Here is a 27,528-nt window from a genome sequence, read left to right on the forward strand (position 1 = left end):
GTGCAGTTACTGGGTGTGAGTGTGAAAACTGTTAATTTTCAACGAGTCATAAGGATGCACATAAAACTTTGAGCTATTTTGCTTAATTAGTCGTTTTAGTGTGACATACTTTCAAAAAATCCCCAAGAATTGAAAAAAGCGATACAGAAAGAAATTGACAGCTTCTTTAAAGTATTAAGGGGGCACCCAGATTTGAACCAGGGACCTCTTGATCTGCAGTCAAATGCTCTACCACTGAGCTATACCCCTTGTTGTACTATCTGGAAGTGGATGGACTAGAAACTGCTGCTGTGGATCTCATCAGAACGGCTTCCTCTTTTATAGGCTCTCTATACCACCTGCTGATTTATTAGTCACAGGGTCTGGGACACAGCCTGACTCATGCCCCTGGCTACAAGCTGATGGACACACTCAACACACCTGATGCTTCACTATTCACACCAAAATACATAGCATGACAGCAGGTCCTAGGCCAAGGGTGCCAATTCACTCTCAAGCTTACTCTTGCTTCACTAGTCACAGGGACTGCTATGGAGACCGGCTGCTGGTCCTTTCACACAACCCTCTTACGGACGCAGATAAAACCTAAAACTCTTTTTAATTAGTGGTTTTTCTGTGACATACTTTCAAGAAATCTCCAGAAATTGAAATAAGTAACAGAGAATTTTTTTTTTGTTCCTTAAAAGGAGAAGTGGGAAGCAAGACTTGAGCTGGGGACCTCTTGATCTGCAATCACATACTTTACTGCTGAGCTATACACATCCTCTTTACCTGAAATATGCCTTCACACACACCTTATTACTGCGAGCAGCAGGCTGTAGAGTGCAGACGTCACATATAATACCATGGACTCTGACTAGCACTGAGTTATACCTACTCTGGGATTCCAGCTGTGGGACTAGCTTACTCTCTTGTCTACTCACCATGCTGGAAGTGAGAGTGAGTCTTACTCTCTTCTGCAATCACTCTGTGCCCTAAATTTCAGTCTTAGTCTCTCGTCTGCTCACTCTCTGCACTAAGTGTGCAAAGCTGTCAGTGACTCAGCCAGTCTAAGCCTCCTAGCTCATTTAAAAATCCACTGCCTCAGACATTGACAGAACACAACTCTAGTGAGGAAAGACTTCTTTTTAACAGTGCTTTGGTTAGCAGTACCATACAACTCTCACACAGTCACTATCTCTTCTAATCGATGCAAGTTCACATAGATGTCTTTTAAAATGCAATTTCTGTGTCCCTCACGTGGTAATGTCTTTAACAATGCTATATCTTTGTTTTATGGTAAAACAATTTGATATGGTATACATATTGGACCAGTCTTACTGTACATTCTAGTAACGGTAAGCTGGCGTGATACTAGTGAAACACACTGGAAACAGTACACAGGCCAGTCACAGTGTACCAGCATTTGGGTCCAGTTTTGTCTAGCCGACGTTACCTTACATACTAATTACAGTAAATAGGTGTGCTACTGGAGAAAGACACAAGTAACAGCATGCAGGCATTTGTTTCTTACACATATTACTATCAGTAAGCACACATGCTACTGTCCAAACTCAGTTCTAAAACTGCAGAGACTTCTGTTACAGTATAAGGACATTTGTGAAAGCATTACGGGCATACAGTGTCCACACACTCACATCTTTGCTGCTGTACAGGCACACAGTGTTTCTTAAAGCACAACAAATCAGCTGTGCTGTGGTAAATACAGTGGAATTTAGAAACTTGTGATTTGTTTACCTATGTATTTTTTCTTTGCACCTGCAATTTCTGCTATATGCTCAATTATTAGAAGCAATGCTTGTTAATAAATCCATGCCGTAAAACATTATCTGTGTGCTGCACACTACAGAATGTAGAAAGATGTATTAAAGTACACAGTATCATGCTGTGTACACAAATTTCAATTTGTCCCTGTGTGCCAATGTACGAACTCTTGTTTTACTCGAATTGATCCATGGTGCAGTTACTGGGCGTGAGTGTGAAAACTGTTAATTTTCGCACACCAGTCTTAAGGATGCACATAAAACTTTGGGCTATTTTGTTTAAATCGTCGTTTTAGTGTGAAATACTTTCAATAAATCCCCAAGAATTGTAGAAAGTGATATAGAAAGAAATTGAAAGCTTCTTTCATGTGTGAAGGGGCCACCCAGATTGATCCATGGTGCAGTTACTGGGTGTGAGTGTGAAAACTGTTAATTTTCAACAAGAGTCCTAAGGATGCACATAAAACTTTGAGCTATTTTGCTTAATTAGTCGTTTTAGTGTGACATACTTTCAAAAAATCCCCAAGAATTGAAAAAAGCGATACAGAAAGAAATTGACAGCTTCTTTAAAGTATTAAGGGGGCACCCGGATTTGAACCAGGGACCTCTTGATCTGCAGTCAAATGCTCTACCACTGAGCTATACCCCCTTGTTGTACTATCTGGAAGTGGATGGACTAGAAACTGCTGCTGTGGATCTCATCAGAACGGCTTCCTCTTTTATAGGCTCTCTATACCACCTGCTGATTTATTAGTCACAGGGTCTGGGACACAGCCTGACTCATGCCCCTGGCTACAAGCTGATGGACACACTCAACACACCTGATGCTTCACTATTCACACCAAAATACATAGCATGACAGCAGGTCCTAGGCCAAGGGTGCCAATTCACTCTCAGGCTTACTCTTGCTTCACTAGTCACAGGGACTGCTATGGAGACCGGCTGCTGGTCCCTTCACACAACCCTCTTACGGACGCAGATAAAACCTAAAACTCTTTTTAATTAGTGGTTTTTCTGTGACATACTTTCAAGAAATCTCCAGAAATTGAAATAAGTAACAGATCATTTTTTTTTTGTTCCTTAAAAGGAGAAGTGGGAAGCAAGACTTGAACTGGGGACCTATTAATCTGCAGTCACATACTTTACTGCTGAGCCATACACACCCTCTTTTCCTGAAATATGCCTTCACACACACCTTATTACTGCGAGCAGCAGGCTGTAGAGTGCAGACGTCACATATAATACCATGGACTCTGACTAGCACTGAGTTATACCTACTCTGGGATTCCAGCTGTGGGACTAGCTTACTCTCTTGTCTACTCACCATGCTGGAAGTGAGAGTGAGTCTTACTTTCTTCTGCAATCACTCTGTGCCCTAAATTTCAGTCTTAGTCTCTCGTCTGCTCACTCTCTGCAGGAAGTGTGCAAAGCTGTCAGTGACTCAGCCAGTCTAAGCCTCCTAGCTCATTTAAAAATCCACTGCCTCAGACATTGACAGAACACAACTCTAGTGAGGAAAGACTTCTTTTTAACAGTGCTTTGGTTAGCAGTACCATACAACTCTCACACAGTCACTATCTCTTCTAATCGATGCAAGTTCACATCGATGTCTTTTAAAATGCAATTTCTGTGTCCCTCACGTTGTAATGTCTTTAACAATGCTATATCTTTGTTTTATGGTAAAACAATTTGATATGGTATACATATTGGACCAGTCTTACTGTACATTCTAGTAAGGGTAAGCTGGCGTGATACTAGTGAAACACACTGGAAACAGTACACAGGCCAGTCACAGTGTACCAGCATTTGGTTCCAGTTTTGTCTAGCCGACGTTACCTTACATACTAATTACAGTAAATAGGTGTGCTACTGGAGAAAGACACAAGTAACAGCATGCAGGCATTTGTTTCTTACACATATTACTATCAGTAAGCACACATGCTACTGTCCAAACTCAGTTCTAAAACTGCAGAGACTTCTGTTACAGTATAAGGACATTTGTGAAAGCATTACGGGCATACAGTGTCCACACACTCACATCTTTGCTGCTGTACAGGCACACAGTGTTTCTTAAAGCACAACAAATCAGCTGTGCTGTGGTAAATACAGTGGAATTTAGAAACTCGTGATTTGTTTACCTATGTATTTTTTCTTTGCACCTGCAATTTCTGCTATATGCTCAATTATTAGAAGCAATGCTTGTTAATAAATCCATGCCGTAAAACATTATCTGTGTGCTGCACACTACAGAATGTAGAAAGATGTATTAAAGTACACAGTATCATGCTGTGTACACAAATTTCAATTTGTCCCTGTGTGCCAATGTACGAACTCTTGTTTTACTCGAATTGATCCATGGTGCAGTTACTGGGCGTGAGTGTGAAAACTGTTAATTTTCGCACAACAGTCTTAAGGATGCACATAAAACTTTGAGCTATTTTGTTTAAATAGTCGTTTTAGTGTGAAATACTTTCAATAAATCCCCAAGAATTGTAGAAAGTGATATAGAAAGAAATTGAAAGCTTCTTTCATGTGTGAAGGGGGCACCCAGATTGATCCATGGTGCAGTTACTGGGTGTGAGTGTGAAAACTGTTAATTTTCAACAAGAGTCATAAGGATGCACATAAAACTTTGAGCTATTTTGCTTAATTAGTCGTTTTAGTGTGACATACTTTCAAAAAATCCCCAAGAATTGAAAAAAGCGATACAGAAAGAAATTGACTGCTTCTTTAAAGTATTAAGGGGGCACCCGGATTTGAACCAGGGACCTCTTGATCTGCAGCCAAATGCTCTACCACTGAGCTATACCCCCTTGTTGTACTATCTGGAAGTGGATGGACTAGAAACTGCTGCTGTGGATCTCATCAGAACGGCTTCCTCTTTTATAGGCTCTCTATACCACCTGCTGATTTATTAGTCACAGGGTCTGGGACACAGCCTGACTCATGCCCCTGGCTACAAGCTGATGGACACACTCAACACACCTGATGCTTCACTATTCACACCAAAATACATAGCATGACAGCAGGTCCTAGGCCAAGGGTGCCAATTCACTCTCAAGCTTACTCTTGCTTCACTAGTCACAGGGACTGCTATGGAGACCGGCTGCTGGTCCTTTCACACAACCCTCTTACGGACGCAGATAAAACCTAAAACTCTTTTTAATTAGTGGTTTTTCTGTGACATACTTTCAAGAAATCTCCAGAAATTGAAATAAGTAACAGATAATTTTTTTTTTGTTCCTTAAAAGGAGAAGTGGGAAGCAAGACTTGAACTGGGGACCTCTTGATCTGCAGTCACATACTTTACTGCTGAGCTATAGACATCCTCTTTTCCTGAAATATGCCTTCACACACACCTTATTACTGCGAGCAGCAGGCTGTAGAGTGCAGACGTCACCTATAATACCATGGACTCTGACTAGCACTGAGTTATACCTACTCTGGGATTCCAGCTGTGGGACTAGCTTACTCTCTTGTCTACTCACCATGCTGGAAGTGAGAGTGAGTCTTACTCTCTTCTGCAATCACTCTGTGCCCTAAATTTCAGTCTTAGTCTCTCGTCTGCTCACTCTCTGCAGTAAGTGTGCAAAGCTGTCAGTGACTCAGCCAGTCTAAGCCTCCTAGCTCATTTAAAAATCCACTGCCTCAGACATTGACAGAACACAACTCTAGTGAGGAAAGACTTCTTTTTAACAGTGCTTTGGTTAGCAGTACCATACAACTCTCACACAGTCACTATCTCTTCTAATCGATGCAAGTTCACATAGATGTCTTTTAAAATGCAATTTCTGTGTCCCTCACGTGGTAATGTCTTTAACAATGCTATATCTTTGTTTTATGGTAAAACAATTTGATATGGTATACATATTGGACCAGTCTTACTGTACATTCTAGTAACGGTAAGCTGGCGTGATAACAGTGAAACACACTGGAAACAGTACACAGGCCAGTCACAGTGTACCAGCATTTGGGTCCAGTTTTGTCTAGCCGACGTTACCTTACATACTAATTACAGTAAATAGGTGTGCTACTGGAGAAAGACACAAGTAACAGCATGCAGGCATTTGTTTCTTAAACATATTACTATCAGTAATCACACATGCTACTGTCCAAACTCAAATCTAAAACTGCAGAGACTTCTGTTACAGTATAAGGACATTTGTGAAAGCATTACGGGCATACAGTGTCCACACACTCACATCTTTGCTGCTGTACAGGCACACAGTGTTTCTTAAAGCACAACAAATCAGCTGTGCTGTGGTAAATACAGTGGAATTTAGAAACTTGTGATTTGTTTACCTATGTATTTTTTCTTTGCACCTGCAATTTCTGCTATATGCTCAATTATTAGAAGCAATGCTTGTTAATAAATCCATGCCGTAAAACATTATCTGTGTGCTGCACACTACAGAATGTAGAAAGATGTATTAAAGTACACAGTATCATGCTGTGTACACAAATTTCAATTTGTCCCTGTGTGCCAATGTACGAACTCTTGTTTTACTCGAATTGATCCATGGTGCAGTTACTGGGCGTGAGTGTGAAAACTGTTAATTTTCGCACAACAGTCTTAAGGATGCACATAAAACTTTGAGCTATTTTGTTTAAATAGTCGTTTTAGTGTGAAATACTTTCAATAAATCCCCAAGAATTGTAGAAAGTGATATAGAAAGAAATTGAAAGCTTCTTTCATGTGTGAAGGGGGCACCCAGATTGATCCATGGTGCAGTTACTGGGTGTGAGTGTGAAAACTGTTAATTTTCAACAAGAGTCATAAGGATGCACATAAAACTTTGAGCTATTTTGCTTAATTAGTCGTTTTTAGTGTGACATACTTTCAAAAAATCCCCAAGAATTGAAAAAAGCGATACAGAAAGAAATTGACAGCTTCTTTAAAGTATTAAGGGGGCACCCGGATTTGAACCAGGGACCTCTTGATTTGCAGTCAAATGCTCTACCACTGAGCTATACCCCCTTGTTGTACTATCTGGAAGTGGATGGACTAGAAACTGCTGCTGTGGATCTCATCAGAACGGCTTCCTCTTTTATAGGCTCTCTATACCACCTGCTGATTTATTAGTCACAGGGTCTGGGACACAGCCTGACTCATGCCCCTGGCTACAAGCTGATGGACACACTCAACACACCTGATGCTTCACTATTCACACCAAAATACATAGCATGACAGCAGGTCCTAGGCCAAGGGTGCCAATTCACTCTCAAGCTTACTCTTGCTTCACTAGTCACAGGGACTGCTATGGAGACCGGCTGCTGGTCCTTTCACACAACCCTCTTACGGACGCAGATAAAACCTAAAACTCTTTTTAATTAGTGGTTTTTCTGTGACATACTTTCAAGAAATCTCCAGAAATTGAAATAAGTAACAGAGAATTTTTTTTTTGTTCCTTAAAAGGAGAAGTGGGAAGCAGGACTTGGGCTAGGGACCTCTTGATCTGCAGTCACATACTTTACTGCTGAGCTATACACATCCTCTTTTCCTGAAATATGCCTTCACACACACCTTATTACTGCGAGCAGCAGGCTGTAGAGTGCAGACGTCACATATAATACCATGGACTCTGACTAGCACTGAGTTATACCTACTCTGGGATTCCAGCTGTGGGACTAGCTTACTCTCTTGTCTACTCACCATGCTGGAAGTGAGAGTGAGTCTTACTCTCTTCTGCAATCACTCTGTGCCCTAAATTTCAGTCTTAGTCTCTCGTCTGCTCACTCTCTGCAGTAAGTGTGCAAAGCTGTCAGTGACTCAGCCAGTCTAAGCCTCCTAGCTCATTTAAAAATCCACTGCCTCAGACATTGACAGAACACAACTCTAGTGAGGAAAGACTTCTTTTTAACAGTGCTTTGGTTAGCAGTACCATACAACTCTCACACAGTCACTATCTCTTCTAATCGATGCAAGTTCACATAGATGTCTTTTAAAATGCAATTTCTGTGTCCCTCACGTGGTAATGTCTTTAACAATGCTATATCTTTGTTTTATGGTAAAACAATTTGATATGGTATACATATTGGACCAGTCTTACTGTACATTCTAGTAACGGTAAGCTGGCGTGATACTAGTGAAACACACTGGAAACAGTACACAGGCCAGTCACAGTGTACCAGCATTTGGGTCCAGTTTTGTCTAGCCGACGTTACCTTACATACTAATTACAGTAAATAGGTGTGCTACTGGAGAAAGACACAAGTAACAGCATGCAGGCATTTGTTTCTTACACATATTACTATCAGTAAGCACACATGCTACTGTCCAAACTCAGTTCTAAAACTGCAGAGACTTCTGTTACAGTATAAGGACATTTGTGAAAGCATTACGGGCATACAGTGTCCACACACTCACATCTTTGCTGCTGTACAGGCACACAGTGTTTCTTAAAGCACAACAAATCAGCTGTGCTGTGGTAAATACAGTGGAATTTAGAAACTCGTGATTTGTTTACCTATGTATTTTTTCTTTGCACCTGCAATTTCTGCTATATGCTCAATTATTAGAAGCAATGCTTGTTAATAAATCCATGCCGTAAAACATTATCTGTGTGCTGCACACTACAGAATGTAGAAAGATGTATTAAAGTACACAGTATCATGCTGTGTACACAAATTTCAATTTGTCCCTGTGTGCCAATGTACGAACTCTTGTTTTACTCGAATTGATCCATGGTGCAGTTACTGGGCGTGAGTGTGAAAACTGTTAATTTTCGCACAACAGTCTTAAGGATGCACATAAAACTTTGAGCTATTTTGTTTAAATAGTCGTTTTAGTGTGAAATACTTTCAATAAATCCCCAAGAATTGTAGAAAGTGATATAGAAAGAAATTGAAAGCTTCTTTCATGTGTGAAGGGGGCACCCAGATTGATCCATGGTGCAGTTACTGGGTGTGAGTGTGAAAACTGTTAATTTTCAACAAGAGTCATAAGGATGCACATAAAACTTTGAGCTATTTTGCTTAATTAGTCGTTTTAGTGTGACATACTTTCAAAAAATCCCCAAGAATTGAAAAAAGCGATACAGAAAGAAATTGACTGCTTCTTTAAAGTATTAAGGGGGCACCCGGATTTGAACCAGGGACCTCTTGATCTGCAGCCAAATGCTCTACCACTGAGCTATACCCCCTTGTTGTACTATCTGGAAGTGGATGGACTAGAAACTGCTGCTGTGGATCTCATCAGAACGGCTTCCTCTTTTATAGGCTCTCTATACCACCTGCTGATTTATTAGTCACAGGGTCTGGGACACAGCCTGACTCATGCCCCTGGCTACAAGCTGATGGACACACTCAACACACCTGATGCTTCACTATTCACACCAAAATACATAGCATGACAGCAGGTCCTAGGCCAACGGTGCCAATTCACTCTCAAGCTTACTCTTGCTTCACTAGTCACAGGGACTGCTATGGAGACCGGCTGCTGGTCCTTTCACACAACCCTCTTACGGATGCAGATAAAACCTAAAACTCTTTTTAATTAGTGGTTTTTCTGTGACATACTTTCAAGAAATCTCCAGAAATTGAAATAAGTAACAGATAATTTTTTTTTTGTTCCTTAAAAGGAGAAGTGGGAAGCAAGACTTGAACTGGGGACCTCTTGATCTGCAGTCACATACTTTACTGCTGAGCTATACACATCCTCTTTTCCTGAAATATGCCTTCACACACACCTTATTACTGCGAGCAGCAGGCTGTAGAGTGCAGACGTCACCTATAATACCATGGACTCTGACTAGCACTGAGTTATACCTACTCTGGGATTCCAGCTGTGGGACTAGCTTACTCTCTTGTCTACTCACCATGCTGGAAGTGAGAGTGAGTCTTACTCTCTTCTGCAATCACTCTGTGCCCTAAATTTCAGTCTTAGTCTCTCGTCTGCTCACTCTCTGCAGTAAGTGTGCAAAGCTGTCAGTGACTCAGCCAGTCTAAGCCTCCTAGCTCATTTAAAAATCCACTGCCTCAGACATTGACAGAACACAACTCTAGTGAGGAAAGACTTCTTTTTAACAGTGCTTTGGTTAGCAGTACCATACAACTCTCACACAGTCACTATCTCTTCTAATCGATGCAAGTTCACATAGATGTCTTTTAAAATGCAATTTCTGTGTCCCTCACGTGGTAATGTCTTTAACAATGCTATATCTTTGTTTTATGGTAAAACAATTTGATATGGTATACATATTGGACCAGTCTTACTGTACATTCTAGTAACGGTAAGCTGGCGTGATAACAGTGAAACACACTGGAAACAGTACACAGGCCAGTCACAGTGTACCAGCATTTGGGTCCAGTTTTGTCTAGCCGACGTTACCTTACATACTAATTACAGTAAATAGGTGTGCTACTGGAGAAAGACACAAGTAACAGCATGCAGGCATTTGTTTCTTAAACATATTACTATCAGTAATCACACATGCTACTGTCCAAACTCAGTTCTAAAACTGCAGAGACTTCTGTTACAGTATAAGGACATTTGTGAAAGCATTACGGGCATACAGTGTCCACACACTCACATCTTTGCTGCTGTACAGGCACACAGTGTTTCTTAAAGCACAACAAATCAGCTGTGCTGTGGTAAATACAGTGGAATTTAGAAACTTGTGATTTGTTTACTGTTAGAAATGGGGTTTTTGGTTGGCAGTCAGGTTACCCCCTGTCCAAGCAAAAGCCCTCACTCTAGTCAGGGTAAGTCACACACTATCCAAGATTATCCTGTGCCCACCCTCTGGTAGCTTGGCACGAGCAGTCAGGCTTAACTTAGAAGGCAATGTGTAAAGTATTTGTGCAATAAATCATACAATACCACCATATAGCACCACAAAAATACACCACACAGTGTTTAGAAAAATATATAATATTTATCAGGATAATTGTAGGTCAAAAAGAATAAAGTTGCAATGGAAAATTGTAGAAATATCACAGGGAAGTGATATAAAGTGTCTTAAGTCTTTAGAATGCAATACAGTGTCTTTCAAGCACAAAGTACCTGGTTTCTGGTGAAAAATCTCCTCAGAGGGCCACAGGAAAAGGGATGCGTGGAAAAAGGGAGTGTGCGTCGATTTCTCCTCAGCACACAAAGACTTGCGTCGTTCTTTTCCACGCGGGGAAGTCGGGCGTCGTTTTCCGGCGCGCAGACAGTCTCTTTTTGTGGATCGCGGGGATTACCAGATGTCCCGGGTCTGTGCGGGGATTCTCCTGCTTGTTTTCCGGCTGCGCGTCGTTCTGCGGGGCTGCGCGTCGAAGTTTCGATCTCACGGTAGGTGTCGCGTCGATTTCTCCTTGGAAGTCGGGCAGCGTTGTCCTTGCGAGGCCGTGCGTCGAAAGTTTGGTCTCACGGCAGGCGTCGCGTCGATTTCTCCTTGGAAGTCGGGCGGCGTTGTCCTTGCGAGGCCGTGCGTCAAAGTTCCGCACTCACGGTAGGCGTCGCGTCGATTTCTCCTGGAAAGTCGGGCGGCTTTGTCCTTGCGAGGTTGTGCGTCGAAGTCTCGATCGTCCCGAGGGCGTCGCGTCGATCAGCGTCGGTGTGCGGCGTTTTTCTCGCCGCAAAACAAGCTGTGCGTCTAAATTTTCGACGCACGGAGCGTCCAAGTGAAAGGAAGAAGTCTTTTTGGTCCTGAGACTTCAAGGAACAGGAGGCAAGCTCTATCCAAGCCCTTGGAGAGCACTTTCACAGCCAGACAAGAGTTCAGCAAGGCAGCAGGGCAACAGCAAGACAGCAGTCCTTTGTAGAAAGCAGACAGGTGAGTCCTTTGAGCAGCCAGGCAGTTCTTCTTGGCAGGATGTAGTTTCTGGTTCTGGTTTCTTCTCCAGCAAGTGTCTGATGAGGTAGGGCAGAGGCCCTGTTTTATACCCAAATGTGCCTTTGAAGTGGGGGAGACTACAAAGAGTGGCTAAGAAGTGCACCAGGTCCCCTTTCAGTTCAATCCTGTCTGCCAGGGTCCCAGTAGGGGGTGTGGCAGTCCTTTGTGTGAGGGCAGGCCCTCCACCCTCCCAGCCCAGGAAGACCCATTCAAAATGCAGATGTATGCAAGTGAGGCTGAGTACCCTGTGTTTGGGGTGTGTCTGAGTGAATGCACAAGGAGCTGTCAACTAAGCCTAGCCAGACGTGGATTGTAAGGCACAGAAGGATTTAAGTGCAAAGAAATGCTCACTTTCTAAAAGTGGCATTTCTAGAATGGTAATATTAAATCCGACTTCACCAGTCAGTAGGATTTTGTATTACCATTCTGGCCATACTAAATATGACCTCCCTGCTCCTTTCAGATCAGCAGCTGCCACTTCAACAGTGTATGAGGGCAGCCCCAATGTTAGCCTATGAAGGGAGCAGGTCTCCCAGCAGTGCAAAAACGAATTTAGGAGTTTTACACTACCAGGACATATAACTACACAGGTACATGTCCTGTCTTTTACCTACACAGCACCCTGCTCTAGGGGATACCCAGGGCACACATTAAGGGTGACTTATATGCAGAAAAAGGGGAGTTCTAGGCTTGGCAAGTACTTTTAAATGCCAAGTCGAGGTGGCAGTGAAACTGCACACACAGGCCTAGCAATGGTAGGCCTGAGACAAGGAAAAGGGGCTACTTAAGTGGGTGGCACAATCCGTGCTGCAGGCCCACTAGTAGCATTTAATCTATATGCCCTAGGCACCTGGAGTGCACATGACTGGGGACTTATAAGTAGATTAAATAGTTCAATCAGGTATGATCCAAAGTTACCATGTTTGCAGAGAGAGAGCATATACACTTTATCACTGGTTAGCAGTGGTAAAGTGCGCAGAGTCTAAAAACCAGCAAAAACAGTATCCAAAAAGAGGAGGGAGGCAGGCAAAAAGTTAGGGGTGACTACCCTAAGGCTGTCAGGTCTAACATGTGTCCCCCCCAGCTGAAAGTGGGGAGAGCTACCCGACCTCCTGGGAGCTCTCATCGCTAAGGCGGAAGTACCTGGAGAGACCATCAGCATTGGCGTGGTCAACCCCTGGGCGATGTTCCACCGTAAAGTCCATCCCCTGTAGGGAAATGGACCACCTCAGAAGTTTTGGATTCTCACCCCTCATCTGCATGAGCCATCTGAGGGGCCTGTGGTCTGTCTGAACTAGGAAGTGAGTCCCAAACAGGTAGGGCCTCAGCTTCTTCAGTGCCCAGACCACAGCAAAAGCTTCTCTTTCAATAGCACTCCACCTCTGTTCCCGTGGTAATAGCCTTCTGCTAATAAAGACTACCGGTTGATCTTGGCCCTCCTCATTTAGCTGTGCTAGGACTGCCCCTATGCCATGCTCGGAAGCGTCTGTCTGCACGATAAATTCCTGGGAGTAGTCAGGGGCCTTGAGCACGGGGGCCGTGCACATGGCTTCCTTCAGGGCGTCAAAGGCTTTCTGACAAGCCTCTGTCCAATTCACCAACCTAGGTTGCTTCTTGGACGTGAGTTCTGTCAAGGGGGACACAATGGTACCATAGCCCTTGACAAACCTGCGGTAGTATCCGGTGAGGCCTAAAAAGGCTCTCACCTCAGTCTGGGTTCGAGGTGGTTGCCAGGCCTTGATTGTTTCGATCTTGGCCTGGAGTGGCTGCACCTTGCCACCACCTACTAGGTGTCCCAAGTACACCACGGAACCCTGCCCAATCTGGCACTTACTAGCCTTGATGGTCAGGCCTGCCTGTTGCAGGGCCTGAAGCACCTCCTTGAGGTGGAGCAGGTGTTCCTCCCAGCTGGAACTGTAGACAGCTATGTCATCCAGGTAGGCTGCACAGAAGGCATCCTTGCCAGCCAGGACCCCGTTAACCAACCGTTGGAAGGTAGCGGGGGCATTTTTCAATCCAAACGGCATCACCCGGAACTGGTAATGGCCGTCAGGGGTGGAAAAGGCGGACCTTTCCTTAGCCCCCTCAGTCAGGGCGATCTGCCAGTACCCTGAAGTAAGATCAAACGTACTCAGGAACTTGGCAGCGCCTAGCCTGTCCACGAGCTCATCAGCTCGGGGGATGGGGTGAGCATCAGTCCGTGTGACTGAGTTGAGACCCCGGTAGTCCACGCAGAACCGGAGTTCTGGCTTCGCGCCTGGGGCAGTAGCCTTGGGGACCAACACCACTGGGCTGGCCCAGGGACTACTGGACTTCTCAATAACCCCTAGCGTCAACATCTTGGAGACCTCCTCCTTGATGCTGGCCTTCACCTTATCTGACAACCTGTAAATTTTGTTCTTCACAGGGAGACTGTCACCGGTGTCAATATCATGAACACAGAGGTGGGTCAGTCCAGGAGTAAGGGAGAAGAGGGGGGAGAACTGCTCCAACAGCTCATAGCAGTCTCCTTTCTGGTTTAGAGTCAGGGAGTCAGACAGAATGACCCCGCTTACGGACCCATCCCCTTCTTGTGCAGAGAGGAGGTCAGGGAGAGGTTCACTCTCCTCTTCCATTCCTTCATCTGTGACCAGAAGCATGTTGATCTCCGACCTCTCAAAATGAGCTTTTAGTCGGTTCACGTGGAGCACCCTTAGGGGGTTCCTAGGGGTTTGGAGGTCCACTAGGTAAGTGACCTCCCCTTTCCGCTCCTTTATTTCAAATGGGCCAGACCAGCGGTCCTGGAGAGCTCTGGGCTCCACTGGCTCCATTACCCACACTTTGTCTCCAGGTTGAAACTCTACCAGAGTGCCCTTCTGGTCATACCATTGTTTCATCACCTCTTGACTGGCCTCCAGGTTACTTTGGGCCTCTTTCCAGAAGCGGGTCATCTGATTGCGGAGGGCCAACATGTAGCTGACCACGTCCTGAGGGGGTGTCTTTGGAGCGTTCTCCAATCCCTCCTTGACAATGCTTAAGGGTCCCCTGACGGGGTACCCATAGAGAAGCTCAAAGGGACTGAACCCTACCCCCCTCTGGGGGACCTCTCTGTAAGCAAAGAGAAGGCATGGTAAGAGGACGTCCCATTTACGCCTCATGGCCTCAGGGAGGCCACCAATCATGCCTTTCAGGGTCTTGTTGAATCTCTCCACAAGCCCATTAGACTGGGGGTGATAGGGTGTGGTGAACTTGTAGGTTACACCACACGCATCCCACAGATGCTTCATGTACGCGGACATGAAGTTAGTGCCTCTGTCAGACACTATCTCCTTGGGGAATCCCACACGGGTAAATATCCCCATCAGGGTTCTGGCCACCACCGATGCAGTTACGGTCCTCAGAGGGATTGCCTCTGGGTACCGGGTGGCATGGTCCACCAAAACCAGGATAAACCTGTTGCCTAAGGCAGTTTTGGGGTCCAAGGGGCCAACAATGTCGACGCCCACCCTTTCAAAGGGGGTGCCAACGACAGGAAGTGGAATCAGGGGGGTTTTAACCCTCTTTCCTGCTTTACCACTAGCCTGGCAGGTAGGACAAGCCCTGCAGAATTTGTCTGAGTGTGTCCTCATTTTGGGCCAGTGAAAGTGGGTGACAAGCCTGTTGAAGGTCTTGTCTTGTCCCAAATGTCCTGCCAGGGGAATGTCGTGAGCCAGACCCAGTAGGAAGGCTCGGTAACATTGGGGGACCACCAGCACACGTGCTGCCCCAAAGACCGGAACCCTAGGCTCACTGTAGAGGAGATCATTCTCCCAATATAGGTGGTGATTGCCAGAGGCGTCACCTGCTGCCTGGTTTAAGGCTTGTTTCCTCAACCCTTCTAGAGTGGGACACTCTTTCTGCGCCTTGCAGAATTCCTCCCTGGTGGGTCCACCCTCAACTTGCCAGCCAGCAAGCTCAGGTAAGTCACCTAGGGTGGCAATGTCTTCCCCAGTTGGCTCGGGAGTCTCCTCCTCAGGAGCCCCGTCAGCCACTGTGGGAACTTCTGGGGCCGGTTTCCCGCGCCCCTTGTCCCTCCTCTTGGCAGCTCCCTGGGCCATCGTTCCAGGCTCCAGATGCCCTTGACTTCCCTCTCGGTCAGCCATGGACCGGGTGGTCATGCAGACCCACTCAGGTAACCCTAACATCTCCAGGTGAGATCTGAGCTCTACTTCTTTCCAAGCAGTATGCTCTAGATCATTGCCTAACAGACAATCTACCGGCATGGCAGGACTCACAGCTACTTTCAGAGTACCAGAGACCCCCCCCCACTCAAAGGGAACCCGAGCCACCGGTAGGTGACTCTCGCGATTGTCAGCGACTATGACCTGGTGGAATGTATTAGGGATTATCTGCTCTGTGGACACCAGCTGACTCTTGATAGTAGTCATACTGGCTCCTGTGTCACGCAGAGCCTCCACCTTCTGCCCATCAATGAGGACCCACTGCCGGTACTTGGAAGTATTTTTAGGCATGTGGACCTTGGACATCATTTCTCCTTCTCCCAGGGACACTAGGGAAATCTCTACCTGCTCCCCAAAGCTAGTTGGGTCCATCTCCCCCCGAGTGCTACACTAGTCAACCCAGGTGCCTGTCCGGTAGTGGACGGTGCCCTCTTGGGGCACTGTGGATCGCCTTTGTAGTGACCATATTGGTAACACTCCATGCATTTGGGGCTAGATTTTCCTGACCTGTCAAATGTCCCTGGCTTCTTCCCAAATTTGGAAAAGGAAGGGTTGCCACCCCCTCCCTGGGAATTCTTTTGGGGGCCTTTAGAGAGTTCCTTATCTGTAAGTTTATCTCCCCCCTCTTTCTTCTGTTGGGAACCCTGACCACCTTTGTGGTAGTCCCCCCCAGGTACCTTTTTGGACACTCTGGTGCTAACCCAGAGGTCCGCCTCCTCAGCAAGCTTCCTGGGATCAGTCAGCTTACTATCCACTAGGTGCTGGCGCAAATCGGTATAAGTAACATTAAGCATATGCTCTCTCAGGATCAAGTCATATAAACCTTTATAATCTGCTACTTTGTTGCCCCGCACCCATCCATTCAGTGCCTTACTAGAGAAATCAAAGAAATCTACCCATGTTTGTGTGGTTTGTTTGGTGCTGTCCCTGAACCTCTGACGGTATCCCTCAGGGGTCAGCCCAAACTTGGCAAGTAAAGTGGCTTTCTGGAGTGGGTATGTGTTTTGATCCGGTGGATCCAATGTGAGAAGTGTGTCCCTCCCCAATGGCGGCACATAACCCCACATAGCTACCCCCCATTGCCCTTCAGGAACCTCATGAGCCCTTAGTGCAACTTCATAAGCAGCTAACCATTTATCTATGTCATCTCCCACCACAAAACTGGGCACCACATTTTTGGGTATACGAACCTTCTTTTCTCCAGCAGGTCCTGTCTGTATGCTGCCACCATTATTGCTGGATTCAGACTGTCTTGCCTTGATCTCCAGCTCCTTGAGACTCAGTTCATGAGCCAACAATAGTTTCTTTTCAGCCAACGCTCTTTCAGCTTCCACTTGTTTGGCTGCTCTTTCAGCTTCTGCTTGTTTGGCTGCCCTTTCAGCTTCTGCTTGAATCTGTTTGGCTGTTCTTTCAGCTTCAATCTGTTTGGCTGCTCTTTCAGCCTCAGCTTGTTTGGCTTCTCTTTCTGCCCTCCTCTCCTCCTGTTGTGCCTCAATTTTCAGTTTTGCCATTTGCAATTGGAACTCCCTTTCCTCTCTCCTTTCCTCTGCGGTCAGGCTTTGCATGGAGACACTGCTCCCTGGTCTGGAAGGGTGCACAATTGCAGTGGTAACACCATCCATAGATAGTGAAAATCCTTCTGAGGGGCCATTTTCTGGCTCCTCTTCCTCATCATCCTCTAAATGGGCTTCTGCCCAGGCCCTCAGCGCCACTTGAAAGTCCTCCTTTCTGGAGGCCCCTTGGGTGGGTACCATTAATGCCCTGCAGAATCCTCTTAGTTGTTTGACCGTGTATGTATCCAACTGGACTAGGTCAAAGTCCCCTGTCTGAGACCCAGTCAGAGACATGTTGAGTGAGGATTTAGTTTTTGAAAATTGTCAGGAAAAAACGGATTTTCAAAAAGAGATAAAAACCAAGCTGACCTTCAACTGTGGGTAGGTAGTGAAATACTTAGCTACTGTATGTCACTGCACAAATACAAGTCCTATCCTCACCGCTGATCACCAATGTTAGAAATGGGTTTTTTGGTTGGCAGTCAGGTTACCCCCTGTCCAAGCAAAAGCCCTCACTCTAGTCAGGGTAAGTCACACACTATCCAAGATTATCCTGTGCCCACCCTCTGGTAGCTTGGCACGAGCAGTCAGGCTTAACTTAGAAAGCAATGTGTAAAGTATTTGTGCAATAAATCATACAATACCACCATATAGCACCACAAAAATACACCACACAGTGTTTAGAAAAATATATAATATTTATCAGGATAATTGTAGGTCAAAAAGAATAAAGTTGCAATGGAAAATTGTAGAAATATCACAGGGAAGTGATATAAAGTGTCTTAAGTCTTTAGAATGCAATACAGTGTCTTTCAAGCACAAAGTACCTGGTTTCTGGTGAAAAATCTCCTCAGAGGGCCACAGGAAAAGGGATGCGTGGAAAAAGGGAGTGTGCGTCGATTTCTCCTCAGCACACAAAGACTTGCGTCGTTCTTTTCCACGCGGGGAAGTCGGGCGTCGTTTTCCGGTGCGCAGACAGTCTCTTTTTGTGGATCGCGGGGATTGCCAGATGTCCCGGGTCTGTGCGGGGATTCTCCTGCTTGTTTTCCGGCTGCGCGTCGTTCTGCGGGGCTGCGCGTCGAAGTTTCGATCTCACGGTAGGCGTCGCGTCGATTTCTCCTTGGAAGTCGGGCGGCGTTGTCCTTGCGAGGCCGTGCGTCGAAAGTTTGGTCTCACGGCAGGCGTCGCGTCGATTTCTCCTTGGAAGTCGGGCGGCGTTGTCCTTGCGAGGCCGTGCGTCAAAGTTCCGCACTCACGGTAGGCGTCGCGTCGATTTCTCCTGGAAAGTCGGGCGGCTTTGTCCTTGCGAGGTTGTGCGTCGAAGTCTCGATCGTCCCGAGGGCGTCACGTCGATCAGCGTCGGTGTGCGGCGTTTTTCTCGCCGCGAAACAAGCTGTGCGTCGAAATTTTCGGCGCACGGAGCGTCCAAGTGAAAGGAAGAAGTCTTTTTGGTCCTGAGACTTCAAGGAACAGGAGGCAAGCTCTATCCAAGCCCTTGGAGAGCACTTTCACAGCCAGACAAGAGTTCAGCAAGGCAGCAGGGCAACAGCAAGACAGCAGTCCTTTGTAGAAAGCAGACAGGTGAGTCCTTTGAGCAGCCAGGCAGTTCTTCTTGGCAGGATGTAGTTTCTGGTTCCGGTTTCTTCTCCAGCAAGTGTCTGATGAGGTAGGGCAGAGGCCCTGTTTTATACCCAAATGTGCCTTTGAAGTGGGGGAGACTACAAAGAGTGGCTAAGAAGTGCACCAGGTCCCCTTTCAGTTCAATCCTGTCTGCCAGGGTCCCAGTAGGGGGTGTGGCAGTCCTTTGTGTGAGGGCAGGCCCTCCACCCTCCCAGCCCAGGAAGACCCATTCAAAATGCAGATGTATGCAAGTGAGGCTGAGTACCCTGTGTTTGGGGTGTGTCTGAGTGAATGCACAAGGAGCTGTCAACTAAGCCTAGCCAGACGTGGATTGTAAGGCACAGAAGGATTTAAGTGCAAAGAAATGCTCACTTTCTAAAAGTGGCATTTCTAGAATGGTAATATTAAATCCGACTTCACCAGTCAGTAGGATTTTGTATTACCATTCTGGCCATACTAAATATGACCTCCCTGCTCCTTTCAGATCAGCAGCTGCCACTTCAACAGTGTATGAGGGCAGCCCCAATGTTAGCCTATGAAGGGAGCAGGTCTCCCAGCAGTGCAAAAACTAATTTAGGAGTTTTACACTACCAGGACATATAACTACACAGGTACATGTCCTGTCTTTTACCTACACAGCACCCTGCTCTAGGGGATACCCAGGGCACACATTAAGGGTGACTTATATGCAGAAAAAGGGGAGTTCTAGGCTTGGCAAGTACTTTTAAATGCCAAGTCGAGGTGGCAGTGAAACTGCACACACAGGCCTAGCAATGGTAGGCCTGAGACAAGGAAAAGGGGCTACTTAAGTGGGTGGCACAATCCGTGCTGCAGGCCCACTAGTAGCATTTAATCTATATGCCCTAGGCACCTGGAGTGCACATGACTGGGGACTTATAAGTAGATTAAATAGTTCAATCAGGTATGATCCAAAGTTACCATGTTTGCAGAGAGAGAGCATATACACTTTATCACTGGTTAGCAGTGGTAAAGTGCGCAGAGTCTAAAAACCAGCAAAAACAGTATCCAAAAAGAGGAGGGAGGCAGGCAAAAAGTTAGGGGTGACTACCCTAAGGCTGTCAGGTCTAACATTTACCTATGTATTTTTTCTTTGCACCTGCAATTTCTGCTATATGCTCAATTATTAGAAGCAATGCTTGTTAATAAATCCATGCCGTAAAACATTATCTGTGTGCTGCACACTACAGAATGTAGAAAGATGTATTAAAGTACACAGTATCATGCTGTGTACACAAATTTCAATTTGTCCCTGTGTGCCAATGTACGAACTCTTGTTTTACTCGAATTGATCCATGGTGCAGTTACTGGGCGTGAGTGTGAAAACTGTTAATTTTCGCACAACAGTCTTAAGGATGCACATAAAACTTTGAGCTATTTTGTTTAAATAGTCGTTTTAGTGTGAAATACTTTCAATAAATCCCCAAGAATTGTAGAAAGTGATATAGAAAGAAATTGAAAGCTTCTTTCATGTGTGAAGGGGGCACCCAGATTGATCCATGGTGCAGTTACTGGGTGTGAGTGTGAAAACTGTTAATTTTCAACAAGAGTCATAAGGATGCACATAAAACTTTGAGCTATTTTGCTTAATTAGTCGTTTTAGTGTGACATACTTTCAAAATATCCCCAAGAATTGAAAAAAGCGATACAGAAAGAAATTAACAGCTTCTTTAAAGTATTAAGGGGACACCCGGATTTGAACCAGGGACCTCTTGATTTGCAGTCAAATGCTCTACCACTGAGCTATACCCCCTTGTTGTACTATCTGGAAGTGGATGGACTAGAAACTGCTGCTGTGGATCTCATCAGAACGGCTTCCTCTTTAATAGGCTCTCTATACCACCTGCTGATTTATTAGTCACAGGGTCTGGGACACAGCCTGACTCATGCCCCTGGCTACAAGCTGATGGACACACTCAACACACCTGATGCTTCACTATTCACACCAAAATACATAGCATGACAGCAGGTCCTAGGCCAAGGGTGCCAATTCACTCTCAAGCTTACTCTTGCTTCACTAGTCACAGGGACTGCTATGGAGAACGGCTGCTGGTCCTTTCACACAACCCTCTTACGGACGCAGATAAAACCTAAAACTCTTTTTAATTAGTGGTTTTTTTGTGACATACTTTCAAGAAATCTCCAGAAATTGAAATAAGTAACAGAGAATTTTTTTTTTGTTCCTTAAAAGGAGAAGTGGGAAGCAGGACTTGAGCTGGGGACCTCTTGATCTGCAGTCACATACTTTACTGCTGAGCTATACACATCCTCTTTTCCTGAAATATGCCTTCACACACACCTTATTACTGCGAGCAGCAGGCTGTAGAGTGCAGACGTCACATATAATACCATGGACTCTGACTAGCACTGAGTTATACCTACTCTGGGATTCCAGCTGTGGGACTAGCTTACTCTCTTGTCTACTCACCATGCTGGAAGTGAGAGTGAGTCTTACTCTCTTCTGCAATCACTCTGTGCCCTAAATTTCAGTCTTAGTCTCTCGTCTGCTCACTCTCTGCAGGAAGTGTGCAAAGCTGTCAGTGACTCAGCCAGTCTAAGCCTCCTAGCTCATTTAAAAATCCACTGCCTCAGACATTGACAGAACACAACTCTAGTGAGGAAAGAATTCTTTTTAACAGTGCTTTGGTTAGCAGTACCATACAACTCTCACACAGTCACTATCTCTTCTAATCGATGCAAGTTCACATCGATGTCTTTTAAAATGCAATTTCTGTGTCCCTCACGTGGTAATGTCTTTAACAATGCTATATCTTTGTTTTATGGTAAAACAATTTGATATGGTATACATATTGGACCAGTCTTACTGTACATTCTAGTAACGGTAAGCTGGCGTGATACTAGTGAAACACACTGGAAACAGTACACAGGCCAGTCACAGTGTACCAGCATTTGGGTCCAGTTTTGTCTAGCCGACGTTACCTTACATACTAATTACAGTAAATAGGTGTGCTACTGGAGAAAGACACAAGTAACAGCATGCAGGCATTTGTTTCTTACACATATTACTATCAGTAAGCACACATGCTACTGTCCAAACTCAGTTCTAAAACTGCAGAGACTTCTGTTACAGTATAAGGACATTTGTGAAAGCATTACGGGCATACAGTGTCCACACACTCACATCTTTGCTGCTGTACAGGCACACAGTGTTTCTTAAAGCACAACAAATCAGCTGTGCTGTGGTAAATACAGTGGAATTTAGAAACTCGTGATTTGTTTACCTATGTATTTTTTCTTGGCACCTGCAATTTCTGCTATATGCTCAATTATTAGAAGCAATGCTTGTTAATAAATCCATGCCGTAAAACATTATCTGTGTGCTGCACACTACAGAATGTAGAAAGATGTATTAAAGTACACAGTATCATGCTGTGTACACAAATTTCAATTTGTCCCTGTGTGCCAATGTACGAACTCTTGTTTTACTCGAATTGATCCATGGTGCAATTACTGGGCGTGAGTGTGAAAACTGTTAATTTTCGCACAACAGTCTTATGGATGCACATAAAACTTTGAGCTATTTTGTTTAAATAGTCGTTTTAGTGTGAAATACTTTCAATAAATCCCCAAGAATTGTAGAAAGTGATATAGAAAGAAATTGAAAGCTTCTTTCATGTGTGAAGGGGGCACCCAGATTGATCCATGGTGCAGTTACTGGGTGTGAGTGTGAAAACTGTTAATTTTCAACAAGACTCATAAGGATGCACATAAAACTTTGAGCTATTTTGCTTAATTAGTCGTTTTAGTGTGACATACTTTCAAAAAATCCCCAAGAATTGAAAAAAGCGATACAGAAAGAAATTGACTGCTTCTTTAAAGTATTAAGGGGGCACCCGGATTTGAACCAGCGACCTCTTGATCTGCAGTCAAATGCTCTACCACTGAGCATACACCCTTGTTGTACTATCTGGAAGTGGATGGACTAGAAACTGCTGCTGTGGATCTCATCAGAACGGCTTCCTCTTTTATAGGCTCTCTATACCACCTGCTGATTTATTAGTCACAGGGTCTGGGACACAGCCTGACTCATGCCCCTCGCTACAAGCTGATGGACACACTCAACACACCTGATGCTTCACTATTCACACCAAAATACATAGCATGACAGCAGGTCCTAGGCCAAGGGTGCCAATTCACTCTCAAGCTTACTCTTGCTTCACTAGTCACAGGGACTGCTATGGAGACCGGCTGCTGGTCCTTTCACACAACCCTCTTACGGACGCATATAAAACCTAAAACTCTTTTTAATTAGTGGTTTTTCTGTGACATACTTTCAAGAAATCTCCAGAAATTGAAATAAGTAACAGAGAATTTTTTTTTTGTTCCTTAAAAGGAGAAGTGGGAAGCAGGACTTGAGCTGGGGACCTCTTGATCTGCAGTCACATACTTTACTGCTGAGCTATACACATCCTCTTTTCCTGAAATATGCCTTCACACACACCTTATTACTGCGAGCAGCAGGCTGTAGAGTGCAGACGTCACATGTAATACCATGGACTCTGACTAGCACTGAGTTATACCTACTCTGGGATTCCAGCTGTGGGACTAGCTTACTCTCTTGTCTACTCACCATGCTGGAAGTGAGAGTGAGTCTTACTCTCTTCTGCAATCACTCTGTGCCCTAAATTTCAGTCTTAGTCTCTCGTCTGCTCACTCTCTGCTGTAAGTGTGCAAAGCTGTCAGTGACTCAGCCAGTCTAAGCCTCCTAGCTCATTTAAAAATCCACTGCCTCAGACTTTGACAGAACACAACTCTAGTGAGGAAAGACTTCTTTTTAACAGTGCTTTGGTTAGCAGTACATACAACTCTCACACAGTCACTATCTCTTCTAATCGATGCAAGTTCACATAGATGTCTTTTAAAATGCAATTTCTGTGTCCCTCACGTGGTAATGTCTTTAACAATGCTATATCTTTGTTTTATGGTAAAACAATTTGATATGGTATACATATTGGACCAGTCTTACTGTACATTCTAGTAACGGTAAGCTGGCGTGATACTAGTGAAACACACTGGAAACAGTACACAGGCCAGTCACAGTGTACCAGCATTTGGGTCCAGTTTTGTCTAGCCGACGTTACCTTACATACTAATTACAGTAAATAGGTGTGCTACTGGAGAAAGACACAAGTAACAGCATGCAGGCATTTGTTTCTTACACATATTACTATCAGTAAGCACACATGCTACTGTCCAAACTCAGTTCTAAAACTGCAGAGACTTCTGTTACAGTATAAGGACATTTGTGAAAGCATTACGGGCATACAGTGTCCACACACTCACATCTTTGCTGCTGTACAGGCACACAGTGTTTCTTAAAGCACAACAAATCAGCTGTGCTGTGGTAAATACAGTGGAATTTAGAAACTCGTGATTTATTTACCTATGTATTTTTTCTTTGCACCTGCAATTTCTGCTATATGCTCAATTATTAGAAGCAATGCTTGTTAATAAATCCATGCCGTAAAACATTATCTGTGTGCTGCACACTACAGAATGTAGAAAGATGTATTAAAGTACACAGTATCATGCTGTGTACACAAATTTCAATTTGTCCCTGTGTGCCAATGTACGAACTCTTGTTTTACTCGAATTGATCCATGGTGCAGTTACTGGGTGTGAGTGTGAAAACTGTTAATTTTCGCACAACAGTCTTAAGGATGCACATAAAACTTTGAGCTATTTTGTTTAAATAGTCGTTTTAGTGTGAAATACTTTCAATAAATCCCCAAGAATTGTAGAAAGTGATATAGAAAGAAATTGAAAGCTTTTTTCATGTGTGAAGGGGGCACCCAGATTGATCCATGGTGCAGTTACTGGGTGTGAGTGTGAAAACTGTTAATTTTCAACAAGAGTCATAAGGATGCACATAAAACTTTGAGCTATTTTGCTTAATTAGTCGTTTTAGTGTGACATACTTTCAAAAAATCCCCAAGAATTGAAAAAAGCGATACAGAAAGAAATTGACTGCTTCTTTAAAGTATTAAGGGGGCACCCGGATTTGAACCAGGGACCTCTTGATCTGCAGTCAAATGCTCTACCACTGAGCTATACCCCCTTGTTGTACTATCTGGAAGTGGATGGACTAGAAACTGCTGCTGTGGATCTCATCAGAACGGCTTCCTCTTTTATAGGCTCTCTATACCACCTGCTGATTTATTAGTCACAGGGTCTGGGACACAGCCTGACTCATGCCCCTGGCTACAAGCTGATGGACACACTCAACACACCTGATGCTTCACTATTCACACCAAAATACATAGCATGACAGCAGGTCCTAGGCCAAGGGTGCCAATTCACTCTCAAGCTTACTCTTGCTTCACTAGTCACAGGGACTGCTATGGAGACCGGCTGCTGGTCCTTTCACACAACCCTCTTACGGACGCAGATAAAACCTAAAACTCTTTTTAATTAGTGGTTTTTCTGTGACATACTTTCAAGAAATCTCCAGAAATTGAAATAAATAACAGATAATTTTTTTTTTGTTCCTTAAAAGGAGAATTGGGAAGCAAGACTTGAACTGGGGACCTCTTGATCTGCAGTCACATACTTTACTGCTGAGCTATACACATCCTCTTTTCCTGAAATATGCCTTCACACACACCTTATTACTGCGAGCAGCAGGCTGTAGAGTGCAGACGTCACCTATAATACCATGGACTCTGACTAGCACTGAGTTATACCTACTCTGGGATTCCAGCTGTGGGACTAGCTTACTCTCTTGTCTACTCACCATGCTGGAAGTGAGAGTGAGTCTTACTCTCTTCTGCAATCACTCTGTGCCCTAAATTTCAGTCTTAGTCTCTCGTCTGCTCACTCTCTGCAGTAAGTGTGCAAAGCTGTCAGTGACTCAGCCAGTCTAAGCCTCCTAGCTCATTTAAAAATCCACTGCCTCAGACATTGACAGAACACAACTCTAGTGAGGAAAGACTTCTTTTTAACAGTGCTTTGGTTAGCAGTACCATACAACTCTCACACAGTCACTTTCTCTTCTAATCGATGCAAGTTCACATAGATGTCTTTTAAAATGCAATTTCTGTGTCCCTCACGTGGTAATGTCTTTAACAATGCTATATCTTTGTTTTATGGTAAAACAATTTGATATGGTATACATATTGGACCAGTCTTACTGTACATTCTAGTAACGGTAAGCTGGCGTGATAACAGTGAAACACACTGGAAACAGTACACAGGCCAGTCACAGTGTACCAGCATTTGGGTCCAGTTTTGTCTAGCCGACGTTACCTTACATACTAATTACAGTAAATAGGTGTGCTACTGGAGAAAGACACAAGTAACAGCATGCAGGCATTTGTTTCTTACACATATTACTATCAGTAAGCACACATGCTACTGTCCAAACTCAGTTCGAAAACTGCAGAGACTTCTGTTACAGTATAAGGACATTTGTGAAAGCATTACGGGCATACAGTGTCCACACACTCACATCTTTGCTGCTGTACAGGCACACAGTGTTTCTTAAAGCACAACAAATCAGCTGTGCTGTGGTAAATACAGTGGAATTTAGAAACTTGTGATTTGTTTACCTATGTATTTTTTCTTTGCACCTGCAATTTCTGCTATATGCTCAATTATTAGAAGCAATGCTTGTTAATAAATCCATGCCGTAAAACATTATCTGTGTGCTGCACACTACAGAATGTAGAAAGATGTATTAAAGTACACAGTATCATGCTGTGTACACAAATTTCAATTTGTCCCTGTGTGCCAATGTACGAACTCTTGTTTTACTCGAATTGATCCATGGTGCAGTTACTGGGCGTGAGTGTGAAAACTGTTAATTTTCGCACAACAGTCTTAAGGATGCACATAAAACTTTGAGCTATTTTGTTTAAATAGTCGTTTTAGTGTGAAATACTTTCAATAAATCCCCAAGAATTGTAGAAAGTGATATAGAAAGAAATTGAAAGCTTCTTTCATGTGTGAAGGGGGCACCCAGATTGATCCATGGTGCAGTTACTGGGTGTGAGTGTGAAAACTGTTAATTTTCAAAAAGAGTCATAAGGATGCACATAAAACTTTGAGCTATTTTGCTTAATTAGTCGTTTTAGTGTGACATACTTTCAAAAAATCCCCAAGAATTGAAAAAAGCGATACAGAAAGAAATTGACAGCTTCTTTATACTATTAAGGGGGCACCCGGATTTGAACCAGAGACCTCTTGATCTGCAGTCAAATGCTCTACCACTGAGCTATACCCCCTTGTTGTACTATCTGGAAGTGGATGGACTAGAAACTGCTGCTGTGGATCTCATCAGAACGGCTTCCTCTTTTATAGGCTCTCTATACCACCTGCTGATTTATTAGTCACAGGGTCTGGGACACAGCCTGACTCATGCCCCTGGCTACAAGCTGATGGACACACTCAACACACCTGATGCTTCACTATTCACACCAAAATACATAGCATGACAGCAGGTCCTAGGCCAAGGGTGCCAATTCACTCTCAAGCTTACTCTTGCTTCACTAGTCACAGGGACTGCTATGGAGACCGGCTGCTGGTCCTTTCACACAAC

The 27,528-nt window shown here is 44.4% G+C and overlaps 8 non-coding genes across 8 annotated transcripts; all 8 read right to left on the reverse strand.

The window, feature by feature from the left end:
- Positions 1-177: 177 nt before the first annotated feature.
- TRNAC-GCA (transfer RNA cysteine (anticodon GCA)) lies at positions 178-249 on the reverse strand. Its single transcript has one exon. It is a non-coding gene; the product is annotated as a tRNA-Cys (tRNA).
- Positions 250-2,340: 2,091 nt separating this feature from the next.
- On the reverse strand, positions 2,341-2,412 carry TRNAC-GCA (transfer RNA cysteine (anticodon GCA)). The gene has a single exon. It is a non-coding gene; the product is annotated as a tRNA-Cys (tRNA).
- A 2,092-nt stretch (positions 2,413-4,504) lies between these two features.
- TRNAC-GCA (transfer RNA cysteine (anticodon GCA)) lies at positions 4,505-4,576 on the reverse strand. Its single transcript has one exon. It is a non-coding gene; the product is annotated as a tRNA-Cys (tRNA).
- A 2,093-nt stretch (positions 4,577-6,669) lies between these two features.
- TRNAC-GCA (transfer RNA cysteine (anticodon GCA)) lies at positions 6,670-6,741 on the reverse strand. Its single transcript has one exon. It is a non-coding gene; the product is annotated as a tRNA-Cys (tRNA).
- A 2,092-nt stretch (positions 6,742-8,833) lies between these two features.
- Positions 8,834-8,905, reverse strand: TRNAC-GCA (transfer RNA cysteine (anticodon GCA)). The gene has a single exon. It is a non-coding gene; the product is annotated as a tRNA-Cys (tRNA).
- Positions 8,906-20,652: 11,747 nt separating this feature from the next.
- TRNAC-GCA (transfer RNA cysteine (anticodon GCA)) lies at positions 20,653-20,724 on the reverse strand. Its single transcript has one exon. It is a non-coding gene; the product is annotated as a tRNA-Cys (tRNA).
- A 4,254-nt stretch (positions 20,725-24,978) lies between these two features.
- Positions 24,979-25,050, reverse strand: TRNAC-GCA (transfer RNA cysteine (anticodon GCA)). The gene has a single exon. It is a non-coding gene; the product is annotated as a tRNA-Cys (tRNA).
- A 2,092-nt stretch (positions 25,051-27,142) lies between these two features.
- On the reverse strand, positions 27,143-27,214 carry TRNAC-GCA (transfer RNA cysteine (anticodon GCA)). The gene has a single exon. It is a non-coding gene; the product is annotated as a tRNA-Cys (tRNA).
- Positions 27,215-27,528: the final 314 nt, after the last annotated feature.

This window comes from Pleurodeles waltl, chromosome 4_1 (assembly GCF_031143425.1).
Source record: "Pleurodeles waltl isolate 20211129_DDA chromosome 4_1, aPleWal1.hap1.20221129, whole genome shotgun sequence".
NCBI classification, from domain to species: Eukaryota; Metazoa; Chordata; class Amphibia; order Caudata; family Salamandridae; genus Pleurodeles; species Pleurodeles waltl.